The 14,105-nt window shown below is 49.4% G+C and overlaps 1 protein-coding gene across 7 annotated transcripts in view; it reads right to left on the reverse strand.

The window, feature by feature from the left end:
• BOC (BOC cell adhesion associated, oncogene regulated) overlaps positions 1–14,105 on the reverse strand; it is a 263,018-nt gene that overhangs the window by 63,703 nt on the left and 185,210 nt on the right. For all 7 annotated transcript variants that reach the window (XR_004526403.2, XM_033855822.2, XM_033855821.2 and 4 more), the window contains one exon: positions 10,606–10,697. The gene's annotated coding sequence lies outside the window, so the exon portion shown is untranslated. Of the gene's footprint in view, positions 1–10,605; positions 10,698–14,105 lie in introns of those variants that run through there.

The raw sequence follows: 14,105 nt of genomic DNA on the forward strand, positions 1-14,105 counted from the left end.
CCTTCCCCAGAACCCTGAGCATATCTCACCAATGACAGGTCCCCAGTGTTGGTGGGCTTTTCCCTGATGGCAGACCACCCAAGTACACAGGCTTCAGGGTCCGAGTGAAAGACCATCACTTTTCTCTGGACCTCCATTTCTCTACCTATAAAATTCCCAAATATACCGTAAGTGACACAGCTCTTTAGATAGCCAAGTTCTCCGAGAATATGGGCTCTTGGGAAGGAATTATAAATCAGCAGCTTATCTCAAAAGCCAAAGTAATAATCATCATGATGATAATAATGGTGACATCTAGCACCTCCTCTGAGCCAAGGGCTCTTCCAATGAGAGAAGGTAGGTAACGCAGTTCAACATGAAATGACCTCTTGCTTGGATTTGGGAAATATTCAGAATCTAAGTTATGAGTGTCTTGAGGGCAGCACGCATGGTGCTCAATAATCTGTTGGCTGATCAACTGAAAGGCCACTCTTTAAGGGTTACAAACATGTCTTTGGGGCCACGTGGAAAATGCCTGAAGAGGCACGAACAGCACTGCTCTAGGCAAGGTTTATGGCTGGGTCTTTATAACCAGAAACAGCTCAGCGTGGAAGCTCAGTGACTGGAGGGAGGCTGGCTGCAGCGGGCATCGTGACTTTCAGAGGGTGGGAGACAGGTCAGAACCCCCTGCCCGGGGAAGGGTAACACACCTCATTTGGGCCGAGGTTCAGAGAAACAAGGCCTCACTGCCTTTCCCCCATCTAGACCACGGGCGTTCGCGCTAGCACTTTGGTCAGTGTCCTCGTGCAGGGAAAATGAGTTCTGCTGCCTAACACTCCATCACAGCGGGGCAGGCTGGTCCTCTTCACCTCCTGACTTTGAAAGCTGTAGAACTTAGCTGTTCAGGAGCCTCCCTGTTCCACGGCCATGGAGGCTTTTTCTAGAGAGGGGAGTCGGGCAGTGGTGGGTAAAACTGGGACCCTGCCCTGGTTTCCCACAGATTGTTCTGTAGAGAAAGTGCTAGAGAAAACCCAGACTGCCCTGGAGCCTTCCTTCCACCAACACTCGCTGGAGCTTCACACGTGTGGCGAGGCCACGCCGCGTTTCCCTGCACAACCTGCCCTAACAGGCGACCACGCCGCTGGGAGGTCCTGGCATGGCCCGCAACTGGACAGGATGTCATTCCTCGTACTAAAGGGTTTTTTTTTTTTTTTTTTTTTTTTTTTTTTTTTTGCGGTACGCGGGCCTCTCACTGCCGTGGCCTCTCCCGCTGCGGAGCACAGGCTCCGGACGCGCAGGCTCAGCGGCCATGGCTCACGGGCCCAGCCACTCCGCAGCATGTGGGATCTTCCCGGACCGGGGCACGAACCCGTGTCCCCTGCATCGGCAGGCGGACTCTCAACCACCGCGCCACCAGGGAAGCCCTAAAGGGTTATTTTTTAATACATCACAAGATATTTATAAACTCAGCGTTTCTGAGATTTTCCCCCCCAAAATCAGGGGAAAAAAGTCCCATGCAAATGCTTTGTCAGATCATGTATTTATCTTTTGGTTTAGCAAATGTGGTCCCTGCTCCTCGACACACACTGCCTGGCTGCACCTACAGAAGCCGGTCCGGGATTCTCCCACAGGACCTCCTGGGGGGACAGCATGTGAGGAGGTGACTCAGGATGAAGGCTGCATCTGGCAGGGAACATGGGTCTCACCCTCCCATGTTCAGCAGTTCTCTATCCTTAGCCTCTGCAGGCAAACTGTGACAAGGGCCAAGGCCTCCCATGTGTCGACGGTCAGTCATCAGACACAGCCTTCCAGATGCTGGAGCGAGACCCAGGAAGACAAGAGGGTGCAGGGCACACCACCCTGATTCCACAATTAACGACAAAAGCAAGGACGGCTTGCCTGTAGACGGTACTTCTCTGAAGAGTTTAAGGAGCATCCAACACTCCACTGCATTAGTGCTCACAGTCTTGGTGACACACCTGGGACAAGTACTATTAGTCTCCACTTACACAGGGTACAAGTCAGAAGAACCACTGAACGGCAGCCCAAGAGCTCTCAGCAAGTCCCTGAACAGGATACAGATGGGAGGGTGGGCTAGGCAAAGAGCAAACCAGGGGACGAGGTGGTAAGGACTGGATGACCGGCATGGAGTTTCTACCGTCTGAGAGCTGACTTTCCAAGGAGGCCATGTCTTCTTTCTCCTTTTTACTGAACTCTGAGGCACCTGCCTGGTGTCCTTGGAAGTGAGGAGGTGCCAGCTGGCCTCAGCTCTTCGTTTACTCCACATAGAAACAACAGAAGCTGGGGTCTCAGTCCCTGCTCCCCAGGGTCGGAACCCTCTTCACCTAGTACACCCCTTTCCTCTCAGCCCTGGAACATTTCAGCCTGCTTCAACCAGATGGCCCATGTGACCCCCATCCACACGCACTTCCCTTTCCTCTAACTGGGGTCCAGAGTTGGAGCCCGGCTGGAGGAGGTCCTCCTTCTGCTCTAGTTATAAAATCCATCGTTATCCCTCATCCCCCAAGAGCCTCACTGTTTAATGACTGGTGACGGCACTGAATACTGGGGTTCCTGCCACACACACACACACACCCGCCAAGGAATCCTCGTTTGTGAGGCTGACTGAAGAAAGCAGCACTTCTTGGCAGGGAAAACGTTCTCACTCTCTTCGTGCCTGATCAGTCTTCCTGCTTAATGACCACAAAACAAGCCCTGTAGCTCAGTGCCTCCCAGGGCTCAGCACAGACACCACTGGGGCTGAGATACCAACTCCGGCGGCTGAGGGAGCTGTGGCTGCCGCCGGACGCGGCGTGAAGGAGTGCTGCCTGCCCTGCCTGCCTGGGAGGCTCACTTCCCCGCCGCTTGTCCAAAGCTCCAGAGCAAGTAAACCAAACTAGCGAGGAGGAAGGCAAACGGCCCGGTGCTCCTGTCTGTCTACTTAAGAGCGTGACACAAGGTCTGCACAGCCCATACTTCCAGATGTGGAACCAAAACACAGGCAGCAACCGACAGTTTACCAGCCTGGGCTGAACTCCAGTAGCACCAGCGCCAGGCGTGTCCAGTGGATGACGACAGAGGAGCAGCACTGCAGACCCGTGGGCTCTGGGCAGGTGGGTCTCAGCCCTGGCTGTGGGCTCCTCCGTTGTCAGCGCCTTGCACCCCAGCTGGATGTATGGTGAGAGGGGGCATGGCGTGGAGAAGGCCATGTTTAAAACTGGAGGAGAATGCAGGGGACGCGGGTTCCGTGCCCTGGTCCGGGAAGATCCCACATGCCGCGGAGCGGCTGGGCCCGTGAGCCATGGCCGCTGAGCCTGCGCGTCCGGAGCCTGTGCTCCGCAACGGGAGAGGCCACAACAGCGAGAGGCCCGCGGACCGCAAAAAAAAAAAAAACCACAAAAACAAAAACGGGAGGAGATTGCTAAGTGAAAGGAGCCAACCTGGAAAGACTATATACACTGTATGATTCCAACTACATGACCTTCTGGAAAAGACAAAATTACAAACACTGTAAAAAGAGCAGTGGTTGCCGGGGATTGGGAGAGGGAAGGAAGGAGGGCCAAATAGGTGGAACACAGGGGATTTTTAGGCAGTGAAACTATTATTCTGTCTGATACTATAGTAATGGTGGATGTGTATCATTACGCATTGGTCAAAACCACAGGCTGTATAATGCAAAAAATAAGTCTTAATGTAAACTATGGACTTTAATTAATAACGATGTGTCAACATTGACTCATCAATTCTAACAAACGCATTACACCAACGTAAGATGTTGGTAATTCGGGAAATTGGTAGGGGTGGAGGGGTATGAGTTAACTCCCTGTAATTTTCACTTAATTTTTTTCTATAATCCTACAACTGCTTTTTAAAAAAGCCTATTAATTTCTTTCTAAGTTAAAAAAAACCTGGAGAAGAAGGTTTGGACTATTCCCCAGCTCCCTGAGATGCTGTAGGTGTTGGGTCTGGGGATCTTGGTAGTGTAATTTCTCAGGCACGTTTGTTGTCAGCAGGAGACCTCTTGGGATATTTGCCCCTATTTTTACTCTTCCTTAGCTTCTAAATCTAGAACCAAGCTAGAAATGACTGAGATGCAATTTGAAGTCAGATCTATCCCCCTCTGGGCAGACATCCAAACCTCCTATTCCTTGTATTTCAGGCTGTCAACTCTCCAATCACAGAGAAAATTTCTGTCACCTGTGTGCCTACCACGGGGCCTGACTCCACCAGGCCCCCATATGTAGGGAACTGAACTAGTCTCAAATTCCTCCCGTGTTCCTCACGTCCCAGATGCAACAGAACTCTCATTCAACTGTGCAAAGAGAAGGGAGCAGTGGATGGTCCAGGCACACTCATGAAATTCCAGATGAACAACTAGACTATAAACTTTTGATGGAGTGAGGATGCCCTGGGCTTCTCTGCAGCTCCCAGCCTGGCCTAGCACAGTGCTGGACACAAAGTCCATGCTCAGTAAACTCTTGAGTGATGCAGGAGGGCCAGAGAGGCATCCATTCTCACCCTCCCCTTACAGATGGAACAGTGGCACAATGGCACATCCACGGACATTCCTGAAGTCAGTCACCTTGAGGAAGACAGAGGAGCTGAGCTACTTCTGCTGCGGCCAAGCACACTGCTTTCCGGCTTTTCTAAAACAGACACCCTCATAGTATTAGAATTCCCTGCCCCTCTCTCCCACATTCCCCCCATATACATATACCCAGAATGCATTTTTCTTATATAAATCCTTAGGTGATGATTTCATTCTGTTTGAAACTCTTATTATACTCATTTTGAGATTCAGGAAAGACCTGTAGACTAGTAAAAAGAAAAATTGAGTACCAATTACATCCCAGAGTCTACTCCAGGCTCTGGGGAGGTGGTGAGGTGCAAAATGAAGTCCCTGACCCCGTGGATCTCTCCTTCTAGAGGATAAGCAGGCAATAACAAGTAGATGAGATGAGATGAGATGAGATGAACAAGTAGAGATACGTCAGGAGGTGTAACGTTGAGAAAGAACAGATTAGGTTGAAGGAAGAGAGAATGACGGGGGGAGTGTGATTTAGTAAAGGGCAGTCCAGTGAGGGTGGCCACGAAGCAGACACCTGAATGAAGTGAGGGAGGGGCTGTGCAGCTATCGGGGAAGTACCTTCCAGGCAGTGGGCGAAGCCCCGGAAGGGAGGCTGTCCTGCTTAGGCAGAGGAGCAGCAAGGAGGCCACTGAGGCTGTGGAGCGGACAGGGGAGGTGAGGGCACTGACAGCGTGTGGCATTTTCTCTGCATGAAAGCAAACCGTGCACAGTGTTGAGCAGAGAACTGACCTCGCCTGGCTCCTCTTTTGGAAGCTGATGCTGACTTCTCCATGGAGAACAGACTGTGGGCAGGGAGGTCAGGGCTGGGTGGAGGCAGGGAGAACACTTAGGAAGCTACTGCAATAGACCAGGTAAGAAATGCTGCTGGAAGACAAGGATGGTGGCAAGTTGCAGGATTCCGAATACATCTTAAAAATAAAGCCAACATCGTTTGCCAGCTTAAAGTGGAGTATGAGAGAAAGAACAGAGTCCAAGGTGACTCTCAGGTTTGGGGCCTAACCAGTAGAATGGAATTTGCTGAAGCAGGGAAGAAGCAGAGGAGAAAGCTGGGTGGGAGCTGTCTTCCCAGTGACCGGGCCTAAAGACTGGTACCTACGGGGGCACCTGGGGCACAACCTTGCCCCACTGTGGACTCCTCTCTTTCCCCATCTTCTCATTCCCTCATCTCTGTAGAGCCTTGAGCCAGCGGGGGGTTCCATCAGTGCAGCCTTCCACCTACTCCTCTTTCCAGCTGTCCAATCCCCCGATAACTCTCCTTCCAGTCTGTTTTTCTTTCCTTTCTTTTCCTATTAACGGCCACCTTCTCCTGAATGTTCACAATGCATTTTGTGCGCTTTATATGCAGTATCTTGCTTTCTCTTTGCAACAACTTTAAGAAACTAGGGTTTCAGAGTGGAGGTGACTCGCCCAGGGTCATACGCCTACCACCTGGCAAAGCTACGTTCAAATCCAGGCCTGTCTGGTTCCAAAGCCCGCCCTTAACCAGGATGCCACACCATCTCCAACCTGGAAGTGGCCCCAGAGACATGGCTCCCTCCTGCAACAACCGTCTTTCTCCAGCACTTCCCCCTTTTTCTAATAAGATTCACTCCAAACCTCTGCTCTCTCAGATGGGGTCACCCCAACTCTCCTCAGACCTCTCTCAGGAACAGTGCGAACCAGGATCCTCTTGCCACGAGAGCTTTTCTTCTCTCAAGTCCTGCCAGACCCTGAGGCCTTCACTGTCTCTTCCCACAAGAGAGGGAAAAGCAGCTTATCTGGCAATGGGACGTAACTGCCTTCAGTTCAGGCCTCTGCTCTTAGAAAACAAACACAACCACAGAAGCAAATGCAGCCCTTGTGCCTAGACTCTGACCTCTGGCCAGTTCCCTCAAATGTCTTATCTCCCAACTCATCTTGGGTGAGCACAGATGCCAGAGGCTTTTGAGGTGGGCAGGAACCTTCTGCATCAAAAGTGTTCCCTTGTGCCATGTCTCTGCATCCACATAGTGCCCTGAAAAGGCAGCTTGCGAGGATGGGGAAAGAGAGGCTCAGAGAGTTTCCATGATTTCCTCTGGGTTACCCAACTAGTTGGTCACATAATTATATCTTAAACCCAGGTATCCTATACCCACCCCGCCACACACACACGCAAAGCCAGAACATCCTGGCTTCAGGCTTTCCACAATTTTTAAAGAAAAACAAGGAACTGAGGGCAACTCCATGCTCATGGCAGCCAAATCTCCCCACTCTCTGAAGCCAGCTGGGAGACTCGGTTTTGCTCTGCAGGTAACGGCCCGTAGCATTCTTTCTGCCGGATGCCCTGTATTTGCCTGGAAGGTACCATCTCCTGTCAGTTACCTGTCTGTCGAAGTTGCTACTTCCTTCCCCAGGGTATTTTTCTGCACAAGCTACCACTTCTCCTGACCAGGAAAAGCGCCTGCTGGGCAGAACGCCTTCTCCCCCCTCACCCTGCCGAGGCTCAGAGGACCCTGAGCAGACTTGCAGAGGCCCAAGGAGCACGTGGATTCAGCTGGCACCTGTAGTGGGAGCAGAGACTCAGACAGCCAGTTCAGATGATGTCCCAGGGCGAGCGAAAGCCGGGAGACACGTTCCAAGAGGAGACCCAAGATAGAGGCAGCTTTCAGCACTGCCTACGAAGTCAGACATCATCTGGGCCTCAGGACCCAGCCTCCCTCAGGCTGCTGCTGTGGAACCACTCAAAACCTTCCGGCTGTGGCCCCAGTTTTCAATTCATGTCTCTTAAGGCAAGTCTCATAAAGGCCGCCGCCTGCCCCTTGCACTCTGTTAGTTGCAAAAGAAACAGTTCTCCCAAGCTGAGGGGGCTCTACTTAGAGAGACTGAGAGGGGAGATTGTCTGGATACCTTTTTTTTCTCAAAGCCCGAGTTTTGGAGTCAGCAGCCCTGCCATGAAATCTTGGTAAGCTGCCACTTACCAGCTGTGAGACCAGAACAAGTCCCTGCAATTATTTAGGCTTCAGCTCTCTTATCTGCCGAATAGGATCATGCTGCCCGTCTTCACAGGACTGCTGGGGGGTTGCAGGGACAGTGCTCACAGGGCTCAGCGCAGGGCCTGGCACACAGTAGGTCTCACTAAATGGCAGCTCTCGTTCTCACCGTCATCAGAAGGACGACGGAGGCAGGTGCAGCTGCCTCTTTGGCACTGGGATCTGCCCGTCTCGGCCTTCTCGGCCTGCCCTTCAGGTCCACAGCTGATTCCCTGAGAGGGTAAGGGAATGAAGGGCACGGGAACGTCCGTGACGGAGGGCACCTGCTGCTCATGTGTGCTCACCCTCTTGAGGGAGAATCACCACATACATTGTAAGCCTTGGTTTGTGAAATCAGGGGAACAAAAATGAACTCCATCACAATACTGCTTTCAGCAACCTGTTCTGTCCTTTTCAGGCACACTCGGGACCTTTGTGGTGTTTCAGTGACGGGGTTGGCTGCCAACCTTCTTGTTCCCCTTTGGTGAGGAGAGCTGAGCTCCCCACCCCTCCCATTGTTGAAGACCACCCAGTGAAACGCGCTGGCAAGCTGCCACCGTCCAGGCAGGCGAGAGCCGGGCCTGACGACCCAGCCTCCATCTCTGCAACAGAAGGCTACAGAACGACAGGCACCTGACTGCGGGGGGCTTTCACCTGGAGCCAACGCGGCCTTCACGACGGCCAGACCACCAGCGCTGTCCAGAAAGGGCTGCAGGCGATTGCTTGGAAGGCCTGTGCATTGCAAGAGACATTAGATTCTAACCCTTGGCTGTAACACAGCAGATTTTTATGTAACTTGTTCACTACAAGACATCCGTTCATAACGACACAAGTACACAGCCGTGAATTTCCGTCACTCTACGTGGTCTCACTTGCAAAAGTGGGTACTGTGCTGACTGACTGCGTGATGAAATCCCTCATGCGGGCGCAAGTACGTAAAAAAGGACAAGGTACCGTGACACCTCTGTGGGACGACAGTCATCAGGCAGAAAAGCAGAGAGCCAAGTCGGGGGGTGGCGGGGGAGATGCTCTGTAAAGCAATTAAGAGCAGCCTCTGCTTCCACAGAAAAGAAAGAAACCCAGAACCCCCCAATTTTCCTCTCCAATTAACTGTGACCCATACCTAATAGACCTGCTGGGATTGCAATGTTAGGTAAGTTCAGACTAGTCAAGGCACTTGGCTGGGACTATTCTGGAAAAATATTGGCAGGCCGGGAGACCTGCGGAGTGCTCTCTTCGAGAGTCCAATTCCAGCCCAGCCTCCAAGGCCAACCAGTTCTACACACCCTTCTCCTCTTACCTGTAGCTCCCATCCTGTGCGACCGCCACCCCGTAGCAGCCAAGGAGGTTCCTGGGCAACTGGAGAGCCCAGCAACTTTTATTTGCCCCTAAAATAAACGTCTTCTCACTTGTTACTCTGGGAATAATTTCAGAGCCAAGCAAACCTACCCCAGACAGCAGAACAAAGGGCAAATGGAATTTAAAAGTGAAAAGCTGAATTCAGGCATGTGTTTCTAGCATTCTCAGCTAAAATCAGACCTGGCTGAGAAAGAAAAGATCACAAATTTCTCCTTTTTCCCCTGAAAGCTACTCAGTAACTGCTTTTAGAAACTTGTCGAAGACTCGCATTTCTGAGGTTCTGTATTTAATGCAGAGATTCCAGTTTGTTTGGTTTTTTTTGCGGTATGCGGGCCTCTCCCGTTGCGGAGCACAGGCTCCTGACGCGCAGGCTCAGCAGCCATGGCTCAGGGGCCCAGCCGCTCCGCGGCACGTGGGATCTTCCCGGACCGGGGCACGAACCGTGTCCCCTGCATCTGCAGGTGGACTCTCAACCACTGCGCCACCAAGGAAGCCCCTCCAGTTTTTAACTTTACTAAAATTAAAAAAAAATCACTCTGAACTTGAAATCTCCTGTCTTAATACTTAATACTTCAGTCTATTATCTGCTTAGGAAAAGTAAGTTTGCAGGGAGAAAATAATGAACATACGGGCAGAGGTGAAAGAACGTTTCAGTCCTGCCAGCCCCATCGCTGCCTCTAGGACTTAGCCTGAGAGGCTCCCAGGCTCTCCTCCTTCCAGGAGCCTTTCTTCATGACCCAGTCCAAGCACTTTCACACTGGAGTTTGCATTGCCGTGCCCTGCATGTCCCCTCCCCTCAGTCATGGAATTCTGGAAGGCGTGTGCTCTGGTATTGATATTGAGCACACAGCGAGCGAGTGCTGAATAAAAGCTTGTTGAAAGGATGTAGGCTCCAACCTACAAATGAGTCAGCACCCTCATCTTGTCCAATGCTGTCCAAACTCATTTTGGAGAAGAATAAACATTTCTTTTCCATATTTTCTGCTGCTCAGCTCCTTTTGGATGATTTTTTATTCAACCCATAAATGTACTTTCCCGTTACCAACTAGGAGAACTAGTTGAGACTTTCCTCAACGTTTTCTCTGGCAACCAAGTTAAGTTGACTGTGTATCATTGGCTCTGATCTTTCTCCTACCATTTCCTCTTACTGCCCAATAACCCTGTCCCAAACATCAAAGGCCTTCTTTGAAGATAAGGCCAAATTCACCATTAGGAAAAGAGAAACTATTTCCTAACTTTATTTCAGAAGATGGTATGACACGGAATCCCTCTGGGTTTTGTGAGATAAACACAGCCCAGTACATCAGATGAGAAGGCATTTGCTGTAATACCATTGGTAGACACATAAACACAGGACTTTCCTCATCCAAACCTAAGCAGGACTTTTCCACAGCAGTCTTGGGCTCCAAATCCACAGTAAATGGTTTATAACCAACATGTTGAACAGAATTTGCCACAGGGAAAGGGGGGTGACGTGGTCACGCCAGGGGAAAGAGGCCACCACAGGCTCTGACTATAAGAGTATCCGAGCTGAACTAGAACCAACTTGTTTAGTTCAGATTCCATTCAAAACTGGACCCTTTCAATACTGAAGGATGGGAAACACTCTTATCTTCAAGCAGAAACATAAAACATGAAAATATGACTGACCCAACAGGCTAGAGATATTAGACTATGGGCAGAAAACCTCACCTGCTTCTTCTACTTCATTGCTGATACCCTCAGACGGTGTGAATGTTGACAAGACGTCATGGGTCACGGGTTCCAGGAAGCTTGTTCTGGGCCTGAGGAAAAAGAAAGTGTCTCAAACAAAGTAAATAAACACTTTGAAAGTATTTGCTTTTTATAAGGTACATTGCTATAAACCAGAGTAATTCCTTATTAGTCCATTTTACAAATAAGAAAACAGAGAAAAAGCAGTTTTTCTAAACCACAGGCTTCCTTAAATCTCCAGTTACCTGGCCCCTTGCTAGAAATGAACTGAATAGATGAAGGACAATGATTACATTGAAAACAGTCTGTTGCTCTTACAAAACCATTACCTTTGCATCCAGTGGTCCATTTTCACCAATATTCACCAAATATCTGTTAAGAACACATTATCAGCAGCCCTCATACGAAGTAAGGTGGGTTAACAGGGAAGGGGCTGGGGCTGGTAAGGCAGCAGAAGGAGTGAATCCCTTCCAAAATCAAGGGTCGGCTAATAGTTGGGTCCAGCTGGAGCAGAAGGGTTCTATCAAGGTAATATTATTATGAGATGAGACAGAGCCACATGTGAGAGGGCTAAGAAATTTAGATTGTAAGCTTAGACTGGGGGATGAGTTTATGGGACTGATGGACGATGGGCGTTGGCGGGGCGTGAGGGTAGGGGGATGATGGGTAGACAGTGGGGAGTCCAGCCATGTGTCAGCAATTGTCAAAGGCATGAAGAAGCATGGTGGTGGCAGAAATGGAAAAGATGGTAGGATGGCGGAATAATAAAAGGAAAGGCAGGAGAGACTGGGCAAGCTTGGGGAAGGAGCTAACTCAGTGGTAATGGAGATTTAGTGAGCAATTAGCTCAGTGGATTGAGTCAGTGTGAATGGAGTCCACAGGCAGAGCCAGGGGTCCAAGCCAAGTTTCCTAATCCTCAGGGCAGTGCCACTTGAGATGGATCCTTTAAGTCTTACTTCCCGATTCCACCTCCCCTTCTCTACCCATTTCCAACCCTGAGGGCTCCAAGGAGGCAAGAGCCCTATTTAGGAAGGCTTTTTGTAAACATGGATTTCTAGATGAAAAGCAAACACCCTCTTCCATCCCACCCTCCAGCCCCAAATATTTGATCCAGCCTCATAAATGATGAAAATATTACATGTAAAGGCTCCACATGGGAGCATTCTCAGGACTTAGGCTGTTCCCAGCAATAGCAAAGTGGTTGGATATACCTGCTCCCTACGAGTCTTTGGTCAAAAGCGTAGAGCTGCTTCAGGGCTGTCTGACTACAAGAGTCTTTACTTTTATTGGAGCTATGTGAAAAGTATGTATGCACATGGATGAACAAAAACAGTTACAGTATGGCAATGTGGGTAACTTTAAAACACATTTTTTTTTATTAGTAGTACATGCTTGTGCAAAAAATAAAAATTGGGAGGGGAGGGTCATTTGGAGAACCATTCTTTGACTAAGAAAGCTTATTTTCTTGGGACAAAAAAGCTCCCAGTCTGGGGTCTGATGTGCTATAAACTTTTGCTGAATTGAAGTATGGAGATGACAATAAGTTCCATATGTTAAAGTAAATACACTTTAAAAAATGTAACAAATCACTTTCTTTTCTCTCCCTCCCCAATTTCCATCCACCCTCCTCCTTATTTTCACAGATAGCAAGAAGGCTTGGAGTTTGGAGGAAAGAAAGCAAACTCTCAATGTACAATATCTTCCGGTGCCAGGTTAATACTTTCTTACTCAGAGGACAGAAAGTACTGGAAGCAATTATCTGGTGCACTTGGGTCCTCTTCAGCTTCTATCCGCTTGTTTAAAAGACACAGAAAGGAAAACCCTTATTCGTTAACCATACTGTGACTTTGTGGAAATCTGAACTCAGAACCCTAGGGTCCCATGGAATATTGTGACCACCAGGTTCACTTCTCACCATCCTTGCTTATACCCTGGGGATCCCTGGGGAAGTCAACTGAATTACCTCATGAGTAAAATCTCCTACTCCTTCTTAGGGTATGGAAACCACAGATAAGTTGCTGAAGAGAGCTAGGAGCCCAAACATTTGAAAGAGCATTTCAAAGAAAGGAAAATCTCTGGACCCATTTGGAGGATGTAAAGGAACAAAAATCACCCTCTTATTCAAGTTGGCCAACCGATCAACAGCTAAGCAGGGTTCCCTCTATCCCACCACAACCCCATCCCAACTGTGGTCAAGGAACCAACTATCCTGGACTCTACCAACTTCCTCTCCTCAGTAAAGCCAGTGCTGTGGCTTGGGCAATTTCTCCTGAGAAGCTGTTTCTTGCAGTGTTCCTCTTCTGAGATCTCTTGACAGAGGATGAACGAGACAGTGTCTGACATCTCAATCCTCAGATTTCACAGGTGTAGACAGCCTCCGGCCTCCTGAAGGGCCAAACTTTAAGCAATAGTTGGGGGCAGGCAATGTCAGCAAAGCGGCAACTCTTACTTCTTTCATTTTCCATACACTCGCTCCAAAAACTCATCCTACAGGAAAATCATAACTCCACTTCTGTTTTCACCCTGCCTCTGTCCCACTGACCCCAAGGTGCTTCAAGATTACCATGGGAACCTTCTAGATTTCAATCATGAAACCATAAAAAAGTACCAATTATAAGACCTCAGAAACGTTCCTGGGAAACCTGTTACATACCTCAAAATGGCCAAACTCTTGCCTCAGATTCACTTTAAGTTCAGAAAACAGGTTGGACAGATGTATGGGGGCATCCGTCCCCACCTTAGTCCAAGGAGACTGTTTAAATACTGTCACGCTGCCCTTGAGAACATGGAGATTGATTTATTGACTGTAACCAAAGAGATGAGAAACCATCACAGGGCTAGGCTGCCTGCTTAGGGCCCAATTGTGGAATAAATCAGAAATGTTTGTGCATTCAAGAATTTTGAAAATTTCATTCATTCAATGGCCAGTGTTTGCAAGGTTCTGGGTAATAAAGATCTAGGTGACCAATGTGAGCTGGGTACAAGGCACTTGGAGGTGGCACAAGGGCCTGAAACCACAACATACTTTTCACTCAGTGCATTCAAAGAGGTAACTCTGGGTCAAAAACTTATGCAAACCCATTTGAACTTGCTGAGAAGGGATGGGGGAGAGGCAGAACACCCCACCACGCCCAGAAAGTGCCTGTTTAGGATCGTTGGTGTGTGGTTTGGGTATTCTTAGCTCTGCTGCCACATCTCTGGAGACACACAACAACCTTTCAAGTAACACTGCCACTGCAATCCCATACCCAAAACAAAACTAAGCAAACAAATCCCTAGGGCTCCTTAAACTCCACCAGGTCTGCCTGCACCCCCAGCCCTCAAAATCCTCCTACCATCTGGAAGAGCAAACTAACACTGGGCACCCTGAAAGTTAAGCAGAGCCTTCAAAAATCCAGCAGAAAATTCTTCCTGGGTTCCTTGCCCTTCTCCACAGCCCCTTCCCACCTGTTCCAAAGCATCATTTCCCAACCTCTCAC

This window comes from Tursiops truncatus, chromosome 4 (genome assembly GCF_011762595.2).
Source record: "Tursiops truncatus isolate mTurTru1 chromosome 4, mTurTru1.mat.Y, whole genome shotgun sequence".
Lineage (NCBI taxonomy): Eukaryota > Metazoa > Chordata > Mammalia > Artiodactyla > Delphinidae > Tursiops > Tursiops truncatus.